This window comes from Bos javanicus, chromosome 4 (genome assembly GCF_032452875.1).
Source record: "Bos javanicus breed banteng chromosome 4, ARS-OSU_banteng_1.0, whole genome shotgun sequence".
Taxonomy (NCBI): Eukaryota; Metazoa; Chordata; class Mammalia; order Artiodactyla; family Bovidae; genus Bos; species Bos javanicus.
The window spans coordinates 68171037-68185543 of record NC_083871.1 but is presented as its reverse complement, the minus strand read 5'-3'; the positions used below and the strand labels follow the sequence as shown (position 1 = coordinate 68185543).

The window sequence follows — 14507 nt, the reverse complement described above, 5'->3', positions numbered from 1 at the left end:
ATGGTTGCACTGGTGAATTTGATATCACTGATCATCACATGGCTGGGAAAATTGTGAACCTCACTGGCAGGCTAAATAAGTGTAGAGTGATCAGCCACAGATTTGGTGTGCAATTCAAAGATCCAGAGAAATGGCAGAATAGCCTGCTCTCATCCCTTCAGTTTGGTTGCATTGTACTGACAACCTCAGCTGGCATCAGGGCCCATGAAGAAGGGAAAATCCTTGGATCTTTTTCTAGGAATGTAATATGTACAAATAAAATGTTTCAGAGGACAGAGGCAAAACAACAGCAACAAGAAAAACTTCCTGTAGCCTATGGCTCATTTGTTTTAGGGACAGAGAAATGTCTTTTTATCCAGTAAGTATCCAGAAACAACACTTCATCCATAAAAGGAGATAGCATGTAGCAGGGAAAAACAAGCCAGGGGCTCAGGAGTCATGGCTCTATCTCTGAAATCCGTATTGATGTTGGACAAACTGTGTCATTTCTTAGAGCTGGAGGTTCCAAGCCCCTACCCATACTACAACCAGAGAAGCAGTTTTTCCCTAATTTCATTTGAACAAATCAGACCATGACTTTTAAAATAATTTTATCAATATTTAATTGAAATGTAGTTGATTTATAATGTCATGTTAATTTCTACTGTACAGCAAAATGATTCAGAATGTGTATGCGTTCTTTTTCTTTTTCATATTCTTTTCCAGTGTGGTTTATCACAGGATATTAACTATAGTTCCATGTGCTACATAGGAGGACTTTATTGTTTATCCATTCTGTACATAATAATTAGCGTCTATTAACCCCAAACTCCCAGTTCATCCCTCCCCTACCCCCACTTTCCCTTGGCAACCACAAGTTTCTTCTCTATGTCTGTGGGTCTGTTTCTGTTTCATAGATAAGTTCATTTGTGAGGCCGTGGCTTTCTATCACTAAAGTCTCTTTCAGTGAAGACATCTTATGATTTTCATTTAGAATAAAACAAGAGCTATAAGTCCACATCAGGATATTTAGGAGCCAAGGACCAAGAAGAGCTAAGTATTATCTCTAAGAATGTGTTATTTCATTTATTCATCCATTAATTCAGTAGTTCATTTATATTTTTAGTCTTTAAACAGGGCTTTATGCTATCTAAGTCTCTTTAACATCTAAAGCTTGAAAGTGGGTATTGTGAGCAGTAACCTTTAGGGGATTTCCTGGGGGTACTATCCTTGAAGCTTCAGCCTGAGGATCAGAGAGTTGAGGAAAGGATGCTGGGATTCTTGACAGTCTTTATTGATATCATCCATAAGAATGAGTCCATGTACTTGACAGATGAGTTTGGAATTTTCCTCATGGAAAGACTCCATGGAGGAGCCAGTGTAGGGGGTATCTGACAATATTCCTAAGAGGGAAAGCAATGTAGAAGGACATCTGAAGAACTCTCACTAATTGTTTACGTGATCAAGTTAATCTCAAATCATAGAGAAAAAAATTGATCAATGATCCTACTTTCAAACTCCTCATCCAACTGTCCTTCAGTTCTTTGTGAAGAGAATTCTCATCCACACAGCTAATGAGTGAATATAGATTACAAGCATTGAGTCTGGTTTTAGCGCAGTCCCCGGTTCCAGGTAGGAAATACAGACTCTGCTTTCTCATTAGTGCCCCTGAAATTTTGCTCTGGGTATGTGTATTCAAAGTGGTTCAGGTTGATGGGGACTTCCCTGAAGGTTCGGTGGTACAGACTCCACTCTTCCACCACAGGGGACACCAATTTGATCTCTGTTTGGGAACTAGGATCCCTCACGCTGTGCATTGCAGCCAAAAAAAGAAAAGAAAAAAACAGAAACTCATTTCTCAATAAAGTAAAGAAAATATTTAAAATAAACAAAGAAAGCAAAGTGGCTCGTGTCAAGGGGGTGAGCAGAAGGAAAGCACAATCCCAGAATCCATCGTTGGAATCACACCAGCTGTGACAGAGGCAGCACAAAAATAAACTCGACAGTTCTCACTTCTGAAACTAGGCGCAGTGCGGGCTTCCCTTCCTCACAGGTTCACTCAGTACTTAATCATAGAAGGTGCTGCTGCTTCTCTGGCACTTAATAATTTAATAGTGGGAGCTGTTCCTGGCAGGAGATGTTATGAAACAACCTGAAGAGTAAGAGCGGGGGTGGGAAAAACAGCAGTGCTTCATTTAACAAATTCAGAGCCTTTCTTGGAGGCCATGAAGTTCTCAGTTCAAGTTAATTATCGCCAACAAATATGTATTTATTCCCTTGATGAATATTTATCAAGGGGCTCCTTTGAGCAGCATGCGGTGTTGGTGTCACCCTGACATGGAGATGACAAGAAGCAGTCCCTTATAAGCAAAAGGCAGAGACCGTTTGCACAGATCATTATGAAACGAGGTAAACTTTCATAGCTCTGCATGAAAGGGGTACAACTGAAAGTTTTATGAGGACATGGTAGGAAGAGATTAGTTCTAGGTGGAGACTGAGAGGCAGCCTAGTAAAGAGATGGCATTGAGACTGAACATGGACAACTGGGGAGAATTCTAGCAGGAGAAGGCAGCAGGGAGGAGGCAGGAGGCCTTGAGGATGGAGCATCCACAGTGAGCCAGGGTAAGGCGTGGGGTACAGCTTCCCCGCTTGGCATCCGTGAATTCCTAAAGATGTTTGAGCTTGGAATCCTTGCGTATGCTGCTGGTTGAGACCACGATGCTATATGAAAAGGAGATGTGCTTTATATTTCCCTCATTTGTGTCAACTGCACTCCTACTGATCTTGTCAGAAATCACATTCATCTCAGATTCTGAAAAAAACAAACAAACAAACTCCATTTCATTCTATTTTTTACCCTGCATCAACACATCTGCTTCTCTGTCAGATGCAGCTCTGATTTTAGGACTGGTGTTGCCCTAGGCTCCCCTGAGCAGCCACCCACATGGTGAGCAGTTGTCCTACTTTTCAGGATTCTAGGCATCCTGTGCCTTTGCCCAGGTAATCCTGCAGGACCAGTAGGGCTCTGGGATTCTAGATCTCTACACTGGTACAGCCACTCACAGAGAGGGCAGGCCTCCCACCCCAGCCTCCCTGAGATGTGTGGTGACTCACCAGATTGTAGGTAAACACTGTCCCACCCCACTGGCTAAACACTAACTTTAACAATTAGATTCCTGCTTCACAAACTACCAATGGGGTTAGGCTAGGGATCACAATGTCAATCACTTTCTTTCTCAATTTGAGAAGAAAGGGGAAATTCCTTGCAAAAGGAATGCAGGTATAATTCAGACATTGTAACGTTCTCTTCAAGACAACAGCAGCCACTCTCTAGATGCACAGAACATTTTATGATTTATCAGGAACTTTCAAAGACAAGATCCAATTTGATTGTTACAGGATTTATCATTATTCCCACTTTATATATAAAGAAATCGAGAGGCCCATTCATTAATATAATAAAAATCATGGCTCTCATCTGGGCACATCGCCACGTTTTGTCCGAAGCACTTTACATTTAACTCATCAAAGCCCCTGAATTGTTCTGTAAGGTAGATGGTTGTTGTCCTCATTTTGCTGCTGAAGGAAACAGGCACAGAGGAGTTCTATAGTTTGCTCAAAGGCCCACAGCTCATATCTGGGAGAAGACTTGCCCAGCGTGGCTCCAAGCGAGCACTAGGTGGCCCATAGCCTGGGTCTGAAAGACAGTGCTTATCCAGATCTACCACTGACCTAGCCAAGAGAATTCCTGAATATCATGTGTCCCATGGCAAACGTTTCTGCTAGACAAACGCCTTCAAACACCTTCTCTATCCTTGTTGTTGTTCAGCAGCTCAGTTGTGTTTGACTCTTTGTGACCCCATGGACTGCAGCACACCAGGCTATCCTGTGCTTCACCATCTCCTGGAGTTTGCTCAAACTCATATCAAGTAAGTTGGTGATGCCATCCAACCATCTCATCCCCTGTCCTCTTCTCCTCCTGCCTTCAATCTTCCCCAGCATCAGGGCCTTTTCCAGTGAGTTGACTGTGCATCAGGTGGCCAAAGGACTTTAACTTGGGTAGATTTTGTCTGTTTGTTTGGCTGTGCTGGGTCTTCATTGCTGTGCGGAAGCTTCTTTAGTTGCAGTGTGCAGGCTTCTCATTATGGTGGCTTCTCTTGTTGCAGAGCACAGTGTCTAGAGTGTGTGGGCTTCAGTAGTTGCAGTACATGGGCTCAGTAATTGTGGCTCCTGGACTCTAGAGCACAGGCTCAGAAGTTGTGGCTCATGGGCTTAGTTGCTCCTCGGCGTGTGGGATCTTCCTGGATCAGGGATCACACCCTGCACTGGCAGGTGGATTCTTTACCATTGAGCCACGAGGGAAGGCCCTAACTTGGGTAAATTTTGAGATAACTCTAAAAGAGAAAATTGTTCGGTGCCTACTTATTTCCCCCTGTCATCTGACATTGAGATAGACACCATCATTTCCAGTGAGAAAACCACACATCTAAGCCCTTCCCTGTTTCTCCAAGATGACAGTGAAGCATTCTCTGGGAATAAGAGGATGTTTCTGTGTTTTGTGCAGAGCAGAGGCACATGGGGAAACAGCAGTGGACACAGCACTAGAAAACCTGGATTGTAGTCATGGGCTAAAGGTCTGACCTTGAACTAGTCGTTGCACCTCTCTGAGCCTCAACTGTATCAAGTAGTGACTCTTCTGCCTATATCATGTTAAAAAAAAAAAAAAGACTATAAGAATTAGTATGAAATCTGTACCATACCATACGAATGTGGTGAGCTACTATTGTCCTTTGCAGTTCCTAGCCATAGTTTGTTGTTGTTGTTGTTTTTTCCCTCAAAGCTTATTCTTGTACTTCAATGCAAGAAATTTTTTTTAAAAAAAGAGATTTGAAAAGAGTTTGTAAGTTTCTGAACAATTTAGGCAGGAATTCCAGTTGAACTATTCCAAATCCTGAAAGATGATGCTGTGAAAGTGCTGCACTCAATATGCCAGCAAATTTGGAAAACTCAGCAGTGGCCACAGAACTGGAAACGGTCAGTTTTCATTCCAATCCCAAAGAAAGGCAATGCCAAAGAATGCTCAAACTATCGCACAATTGCACTCATCTCACACGCTAGTAAAGTAATGCTCAAAATTCTCCAAGCCAGGCTTCAGCAATACGTGAACCGTGAACTTCCTGATGTTCAAGCTGGTTTTAGAAAAGGCAGAGGAACCAGAGATCAAATTGCCAACATCCACTGGATCGTACAAAAAGCAAGAGAGTTCCAGAAAAACATCTATTTCTGCTTTATTGACTATGCCAAAGCCTTTGACTGTGTGGATCACAATAAACTGTGGAAAATTCTGAAAGAGATGGGAATACCAGACCACCTGACCTGCCTCTTGAGAAATTTGTATGCAGGTCAGGAAGCAACAGTTAGAACTGGACATGGAACAACAGACTGGTTCCAAATAGGAAAAGGAGTTCATCAAGGCTTATTTAACTTATATGCAGAGTACATCATGAGAAATGCTGGACTGGAAGAAACACAAGCTGGAATCAGGATTGCTGGGAGAAATATCAATAACCTCAGATATGCAGATGACACCACCCTTATGGCAGAAAGTGAAGAGGAACTCAGAAGCCTCTTGATGAAAGTGAAAGTGAAGAGTGAAAAAGTTGGCTTAAAGCTCAACATTCAGAAAACGAAGATCATGGCATCCGGTCCCACCACTTCATGGGAAATAGATGGGGAAACAGTGGAGACAGTGTCAGACTTTATTTTTCTGGGCTCCAAAATCACTACAGATGGTGACTGCAGCCATGAAATTAAAAGATGCTTACTCCTTGGAAGGAAAGTTATGACCAACCTAGATAGCATATTCAAAAGCAGAAACATTACTTTGCCAACAAAGGTTCGTCTAGTCAAGGCTATGGTTTTTCCTGTGGTCATGTATGGATGGGAGAGTTGGACTGTGAAGAAGGCTGAGCGCCGAAGAATTGATGCTTTTGAACTGTGGTGTCGGAGAAGACTCTTGAGAGTCCCTTGGACTGCAAGGAGATCCAACCAGTCCATTCTGAAGATCAGCTTGGGATTTCTTTGGAAGGAATGATGCTCAAGCTGAAACTCCAGTACTTTGGGCACCTCATGCGAAGAGTTGACTCATTGGAAAAGACTCTGATGCTGGGAAGCATTGGGGGTAGGAGGAGAAGGGGACGACAGAGGATGAGATGGCTGGATGGCATCACTGACTCGATGGACGTGAGTCTGAGTGAACTCTGGGAGTTGGTGATGGACAGGGAGGCGTGGTGTGCTGCGATTCATGGGGTCGCAAAGAGTCGGACACGATTGAGCGACTGATCTGATCTGATCTGATAATGAAATGAGCTTGATTTATTAAAGATTCTCAAAACAATAACTTTTAGGCTGGTACAATAATTCACCCCCTATGGTTTGAGCCAAGGATATATTTAATCTGTATAGAGGAGAGAAACAACTTTTGTGATTTTCTAATATATTCTTCTAGAAAATTCCGAATAAGTCAAACTTTTAAGATTTGAAAAGATTTCAGCTTTGAAAAGATTTGCTTTTGAGTTAAATAAATCTTGATGAATGGAAACAATATTGCATGCTAGTGAAGAGTATGTGGGCTTCAGGGAGAAATAGAACTTATCACTAGTCAGAAGAGTTGGGCTTGGGTTCTGGCTCCACCACTTACTGTTCTGAGACCTTAGGCATATTTTTGAGCTGCACTTGGTCTCTTTTCCTCACCTGCAAAATGGGGACATAATAATAATTAACTCTATAGGTGTCTATGAGGATTAAATAAAATAATGTATGTGAGCATTTAGCATGGTAAATGCTCAAAAAGTGTTAGCTTTTTATGAAAAAAATTGCATACTACAGAATTCCCTTCTTTCAGCCTGAATACACCATATTTTCTTTATTCATTTGTCTGTCAGTGGACATTTAGGTTGTTTACACATCATAGCTACTGTGAATAATGCTTCCATGACTATGGGTGTGCTAATATCTCTTCAAGATCTGAGATCTTTATTCTCATTCTTTTGAATAAATACCCTGCAGTGGAATTTGGGGATCATATAGTAGATAAATGTATAAATGTTCCCGACCCAAGGATTGAACCACATGTCTTGTGTCATCTGCATTGGTAGGTGGGTTCTTTACCACTGGTGCCACCTGGGAAGCCCCAAATGTTTGTGTGTGTGTGCGTGCAAGTGTATTTTTGAAACTTCTGTACATTTTTAGGACTTCCCTGTAGCTCAAATGGTAAAGAATCTGCCTGCAATGCAGGAGACCCAGGTTCAATCCCTGGGTTGGGAAAATCCTCTAGAGAAGGGAATGGCAATCCACTCCAGTATTCTTACCTGGAGAATCCCATGGACAGAGGAGCCTGGCGGGTTATGGTCCATTGGGTTGCAAAGAGCTGGACACGGCTGAGGGACCACCTGCTACTCCTACTCTGTACTGTTTTCTGTCGAGCTTCACCATTCTATATCCCCACCAATAATATACAGATGTTTCAACTTCTCCACAGCCTCGCCAGCACTAGTCTTTGTTTTTTTTTTTTTTGATACTAGCCATCATGACTGGTGTGTCACGTTAATCCCATTGTGGTTTTGATTTTCATTTCTCTGATGATTAGTGGTATTGAGCATTTTTATCATATACATGCTGGCTGTAAAGTTATTATGCTAAGTGAAATGAGCCAGTCACAGAGAGACAAATACAACATGATTCTCTTGTGCCTAAAATAGTTGAATTTATAGAATCAGAGTGGAGTGATGGTTGCCAGGAGCTCAGAGGAAAAGGAAATAGGGAGTTAGTTACTAGTCAACCAGCATGCAGTATCAGTCAAGAAAGATGAGTAAGAGACCTGCTATACAACATTATACCGATAGTCAACAATAATGTATAAAGTGTAATAATAATATGTAATAAAGTACATAAAATGTAATAATATACTTAAAAGCTTATTAAGAGGTTATATCTTGTGTTAAATGTTCTCACAACAAGAAAGTTTTTTTTTAATTCTAAAGTAAAAATGGTCTGAAAAGTTGGGAAGGTCTGACACTGTTTCTAAATTTATGAAAAAATATGTTCCAGTGTGGCTATTCAGATCATCCTCACAGAACTGGTCAGTTCTTAAGGTTGATATGATATAAGCCTAATAAGGCCTTTTTGAATTAGATATAGTATTGGCTCATGACCTTTTGATAATGCTAAAATAAGAGATTCATCAATAAGAAGTAATCAGATAGGAAGAAGAAAAAGCATTGACATGATAAACTATTTTGTACAGATCGATCAATAACAGAACCCTGGTACCTTCCTAGGTAAGCACCCAAACAGCCTTCTGACATCATTTCTAGAGTAAGATGATCTCACTAAGCCCCAGATTTGGCTCTCCAGGAAGCTTCTATCTTAAACTAAATCCTACTCAATAGTAAATAGATTTTGATTTAATATCCTTGAACTGATGAGTTTGCTTGGATTATTGTATGATTTAAACAATAAATAAAAGTTATTTCCATCATACATATAGTTGGAACTGAATCAGTAAAAGACTTAAAATTAATAGCTCAGTGGAGTAGTAAATGCCAAGGCTCTGATTTATACTCTGTTATTGAAGTAGCAGAAATATAAGGGAACTTCTCTTTGGAAATGCCCAAAACCACCATTCCTGAACCATTTATGCTAATATTGTTGTTTTGGAGCCATCTGATGAGAAAAGCTACCACGGAAGGAATTTCTTTAATGTCTTCAATGACTAATTTCATTTGGAAGAAGTAGTTTCATTTATACCAAGTGTATTAGTGAACAGTGTTACAAAAGAATTCTACTGTTAAAGGGAGCATTTTAGAGCCCACTTTCCCTATGAAGTCACACCCATCAAGATCATGTCTTGGTATCTCTGGATTTTCACACAGGCCTGGTACCTAATAAAGATCATGATTGTCTCCAGAAGGAATCATCTTTAGATGATGAAGGTGTTCACAGGGTAGAAGTTTCTAACTACAATTTATATTTCATCTTATGGAGATACTAAGAACCATATGGGCTTCCCTGGTGGCTCAGATAGCAAAGAATCTACCTGCAATGCAGGAGACAAGGTTTCCATCCCTGGCCTGGGAAGATCCCCTGAAGAAGGGAATAGCAACCTTTTCTATTCTTGCCTAGAAAATCCTATGGACAGAGGAGCCTGGGGGGCTACAGTCCATGGGGTTGCAAAGAGTCAGATATAACTGAGTTGCTAACAAACACACACAAATAAACCATACATCTAGAAAATGCCTATACCATTCGCTTTTCCATACCTGGCCCCAGGCTCCTCCCTTGTGACCCCCTTGTTGGCATCCAGAGCCATCATGGTGAAGAGGAAGGAGGCCACAGATTAACCTGCATTTAAGAATATGCCTATCCAGTCAGCCACTTGTGAGTCAAGAGATGGCTGTAAAAGATTGCCTGTCCTCTGCTATAGAAATGCTGTTAACCAAAGAGAGAATCAAATAAAAAAAGAGAGAATGAAATGAAAATCTATGATCCAGTAGCTTTTGAAGATGAAGGAATGTTTGCTGGCATTACTATTTTACAAAACCAATGAGAAGTCCCTAGAATTAATTTTATCTAAAATCTAGTCCCAAATTTGGAATTGAATGTTAATCAAAAAAGTTATATTAAATCTCTATTTCCAAAATAATTTCAGAATGACGTGGACATTTCCACATGCCTAATATGGCAGTATCTCCCGAGGGCCCTCAGAGCTGAGTGGCCTTGGAATTGTGTACTGAGACTAGAGCAGCCCCTAGAGATGTCCAGACTAGGATTAGTCAGAATCTAATCCAGTCTTGGCTGGCCCTGGAGACTCAGAGGGGTCACAGGGAATCCTGCGTCTCTGGTAGAATAATGTTTGCCTTGTCAGGCAGTGTGTAAAAAACTATTGGCATGCAGGGTTACTGATAAATGCCAAGACCCAGAAAGTTTGGTTTATGATGGTTAAGAACAAAGAAAAGTATTTACAATATCCCTTTTGCCCCAAAATAGATTCTAAACACTCTACAAGCACAATGGAATGCATCCATTCATTTCTAAATGGGTCGTCTCCTACCCCCATGTTTAGGTCATAGCTATTTCTAGACCTTCATGTGACAAAACCTTCACAGACCAAATTCAGTAGTGTCACCTTCTGAACCAAGTAGCTGCATATACTGTGGTTTTCCCTTGTTTATTTTGCCTTGTTTTGTTTTACACAGCCTGTATCACTAGTGTCCCAATCAAGGTCAGCAGATTGAATTCAACCCCATTCATTTAAAAGAGCGAGAGATTCATGCCAGCACCATGATCTCACCACCCTGAGTAGCAGAATGTGGCCATGCAGTGCACTGAAGTCAGTCTTCCAGACGCAAGTGTTCAGTGTGACCCTGAAGCCACACCTGAAAGACAGGATGGTGTCGTCATACCAGCATGCATTCTGACTTCAGCTTCATTTATTAAGGGCAACATGTATCCGGAGGTGAAAGAAAAACTTGAAATGGTTGATGTATTGTTATAATTGAGGAAGTGCCAGTAATTCAGATAAACGATATCAATGGAGAAGATTCATCCAAACACCAGCGTGGAATTTCCTAATATTTGCTGCCAATTTGCTATCAAGTAGATGGTTAGGAAGTCTCAGGTGGATGCTAATCGCACGAGGGCCAAAAAGAATCGTATCACCAGGGTGGAGGCCAGTGATGAACACTGTGATATGACGTCATATGCCTTGCAGTGCAGCTCTCTGCAGTGTGCCAGGCTGGAGATCAGTGTGCAGGCAGTGCTGAATGTTCCCTGTGAGTGAAACTCTGGGGAGGAGAGAGTGGCGAGTTCCTCTTGTCGTCAGGTGAACTCTGATACACATAAACAGATTCTCTCTCTCTCTCTCACACACACACACACAGCCTTCCTCTCTCCAATTATATATCTCCTTAAAGATGTTCATTACACCAGTCACAGTGGAAGGAAAAGAAAACTCTTGCCAACTTGTAGCCATCAGACCTGCCTGCTAGTACAGCTGTTTGCAAGACTAGGAAGATGTACTCTAGCACTGAAGGGGCACCAAAGAGGAAGGAGACTGCACCATCCTGTAACAGCTAGGGCTGAGGAGGGCAGAACTGTAACTGGCATTTCTTAAAACTGTATTATGTCTGCTGAGTGTTTTATATACATTTTCTTAGTTAATTATGATATCAGTGACTTAAGGTAGGGACTGTATTTCCATTTTACAGATGAAGAAACTGAGGCTCAGAGATGTTTAGTGACACTTATGGTCACACAAATCCTCTCTAAACCACTGTGCAATACAAGCCAAAATAGGAGTGAATAGAATGGCAACTTGTTGTTCTGTACCAAATGCAGTCTCTACTTATATATGTATGAATATGAATGGCTTATCATATGTTTAGGCCTGAGCATGCCCAAGATCCCATAGATGGACACTTGCACACTCTTACACTGGTTGTCCTGTTACCAAATGTTTTGACCTTGTGGTAGCCTCTGGTCATATTCTAATATTTTTAGCCAAAGTTATAATAAAGAAATCTTTCTACTTCAAAATAGCCTTGCAGATCAAACTCTGGACGATCTGAAATGTCACTTCCCTGTTTGGCGAGGGTTAAATGGTTGTCTCAGGCCAGTGTTTAGTTCACATTCTATAAATGGCTCTTACTCCTTGATCTGAGTCACTGTATGTATTACAGCAAAGTCACTTACAGATCAATTTATTTTTAGCATCTTAAAGAAACAGATTCAACAGGGAGTGTTTGTCAGACCACAGGGTAACTCGAAGGAAAACTTATCTTTGTGAGGAACTTTCTTTCTTCTGGATTCCTCTGCCTACAGCTCTCTGCTTGTGCTAGGCCTTTGCATATTGTAGTAAGATGTTTTGAATTATTTAAATAGCAGACTGGCAGAACTTTATGCCACTATCTTACACAGTAGAGAAGTTTTGTGCTATGCAAGTGGCAGAGCCTTTTGCATTTTAAGGGAAAGAATATTGGGAAATAAAGAGTACAATTACCTACCTTTCAACTTTGTAATAGAAATTTTCTCTAAGATGAAAACCCAGGAATATGACTAAGCACAATGGTGATAAGGATAATGGTGATGATGCCGGTAATGGTGATGAGGGTAGTGAGTGATGCCCTTGATAAGCACCACCACCTTTAGGAGAGATTCTGGATCCATCCGTTAAATAAATATGGCATGCTGCCCTCTACAGGTATGCAGTCTAAACCGTAGAGTATTAAAATCGCACAAATAGGTAAAGCAATCTCAATTACAGAGACCAGTGTATACATGCAAGTTGAATATTAAAGCCAGTTAAATAAGTAAAACCTTTATACTTTACAGGTCTAATTTGTATAAATTCTGAAGCCAAAGAAGAAGCAAGGATTTAGTAATTCATTTATTTTACATTTCTCTTCTGAGTTTTTGAATGTGTATATATGAGGCCAATGGCAGAAGCAGGAAAGACCAACTGGGAGTTCATGGACACTGGAAAAAGTGTCTGCTATCATGATTTTCTGCTGACAGTTGAAAAAGCTAATTGTCCTCTGGTTTGGTTAAGACATGTTATTTATGGATAAGGTATTTAATGGTATTTAATGAACAATTAATGAATAACAATAGGTCTAGAAACATTCCATTTGTTTGTATTTCAAAAAGTTTGGCTTTTATTTCACATTCAACCAACATTTTTAAAAACTAAACTAGCAGGCTTTGGGAAAAAAAAAAGAGGGTCTGTCTGGCTCCATCTCTACCCTTCTACTTCTGCCGCACCCCTGTCAATACTCTCGTTATTTCAGTATCTGAATTGAATGTTTTCTTCAATTTACCCTTTACTCTTCCTTGCTGGGGATATGAACCAACAGAGGAAAAACTGCTAGGCAAAGAATCTTTAGAACTGATTTCTTATACTCACCTTCCACCCTTGAGTTTAGTTTAAGTTTGTTCATTCTGATCACTGAGCTGTTCTTAATGTTATTAATTTCCTCTAAAAGGAAGGGCTGTCTCAATGGGGCTGAGAACCCATGAGTCTGGACTTTTTGGGATTTTGCCATGCAGGCCAATGAGTGCATAGAGCAGTGGTGATGAGCACCAGCTTTAGAGCAATCCTGGGCTCGTGTCTAGCTTCCTCCACTTACCTGCTGGGTGATTGTGGGGCCTATTATAGAATGTCTCTGAGCCTCAATTTCCCATCAGCACATGAGTACAATAATATCTACCTCAAAGGAGTTGGGGAGGATTTTAAAATACACTACAGGATGAAGCATTTTTGTAAGTATCATCTTTTTTCATTCCCATGACCACCTTGTAAGGAAAAGGCTACTATCACCCCAACTTACAGAATGAGGAAATACAGCTTAAGGGGGTTATGAATGAGTTTAAGTAAATGAATCCAAGTTACAGGTCTGGTAGGTGTGGAGCTGGATTCAAGCCCAGGTTGAGACCATGTATTTGACCTCTGTGTCATTCTGTCAGATATCTGTATCCATTTTCCCCACACATGTTACTAGGATGCTAAACAGTGAGTTTCACTTCACTCTTGAAGTCAGTCCTCTCCCCCATCATTCTGATTTCTTGCCAGGCTCTGGTCTCTCCAACAGCAAGCAGTACAGATGAGAAGGGTCAGTCTCTGCCACCTACAGTCTCAGTGCTTGGTAGACATGGAAGAAGCTACTAAAAAATTCATTCTACCCTGTGACTCTCAGAGTTGACTTATATAGTCAAAAAGAAGGGGATCCTTGTTAGTGGCTAGCGTTAAAATCCCAAAGCGCAGTCAGCCAAAACCTTATCCAGATGCAAGTGTGTGGTCACTGGTCATGCATTTCTGTTTGCTGAATTCCATACAACCCAGGCAACTGCCTTGCCTCGCTGAAGATCCACTGGGGAAAAAAGTTATGTGTGCTAGTATGAAAAAACATGCAAGCAGAGTTCTCCATCGTTGTCAGGAATGTTTGGTACAGCCGTGTTTATTCCATGGACTCCATCCATGGTAAATGTGCCATCAGTTCTCGTGGGGGAAAATCCAACCCAGAGCTTCCTTATTGGCTGCTCATTTTGTTAAAATGATGTCGCTTTGTAGAGGATCATCTATTACAATCAAAACAATTTTGTGGAATGATTAAAGTACATGCATTTTAGTGGAATAACTACTACTAGAGTCTTTTGGACTGTTGTTAGATTGAAAATGCATATAAATTGTCCTTAAGTACCATATGCTCCTTTTCTTCACCTAATTTCTCACATCCTCTGAGGAAATTTTACAATACTGATATTCTAACAGATCATTGTCTTTCTTCATTATGGCACACTCGCTTTATTAGTTCATCCTTTGTGGGTGCATTTTTGTATATTTAAAATTTGTATTAGCCATTTTATGTTAGTACAAAGTCACTATTTTCTGTATCTTCTTATCATAGATTACTAGAATAAGTGATCTTTGATGTATATGAAAAATGACACTCAGTTCTATCTTTAAATATCAC

The 14507-nt window shown here is 40.7% G+C and overlaps 1 protein-coding gene across 7 annotated transcripts in view; it reads left to right on the top strand.

Annotated features, from left to right (window-relative positions):
• CREB5 (cAMP responsive element binding protein 5) overlaps positions 1–14507 on the top strand; it is a 439607-nt gene that overhangs the window by 227690 nt on the left and 197410 nt on the right. The window lies entirely within an intron of this gene.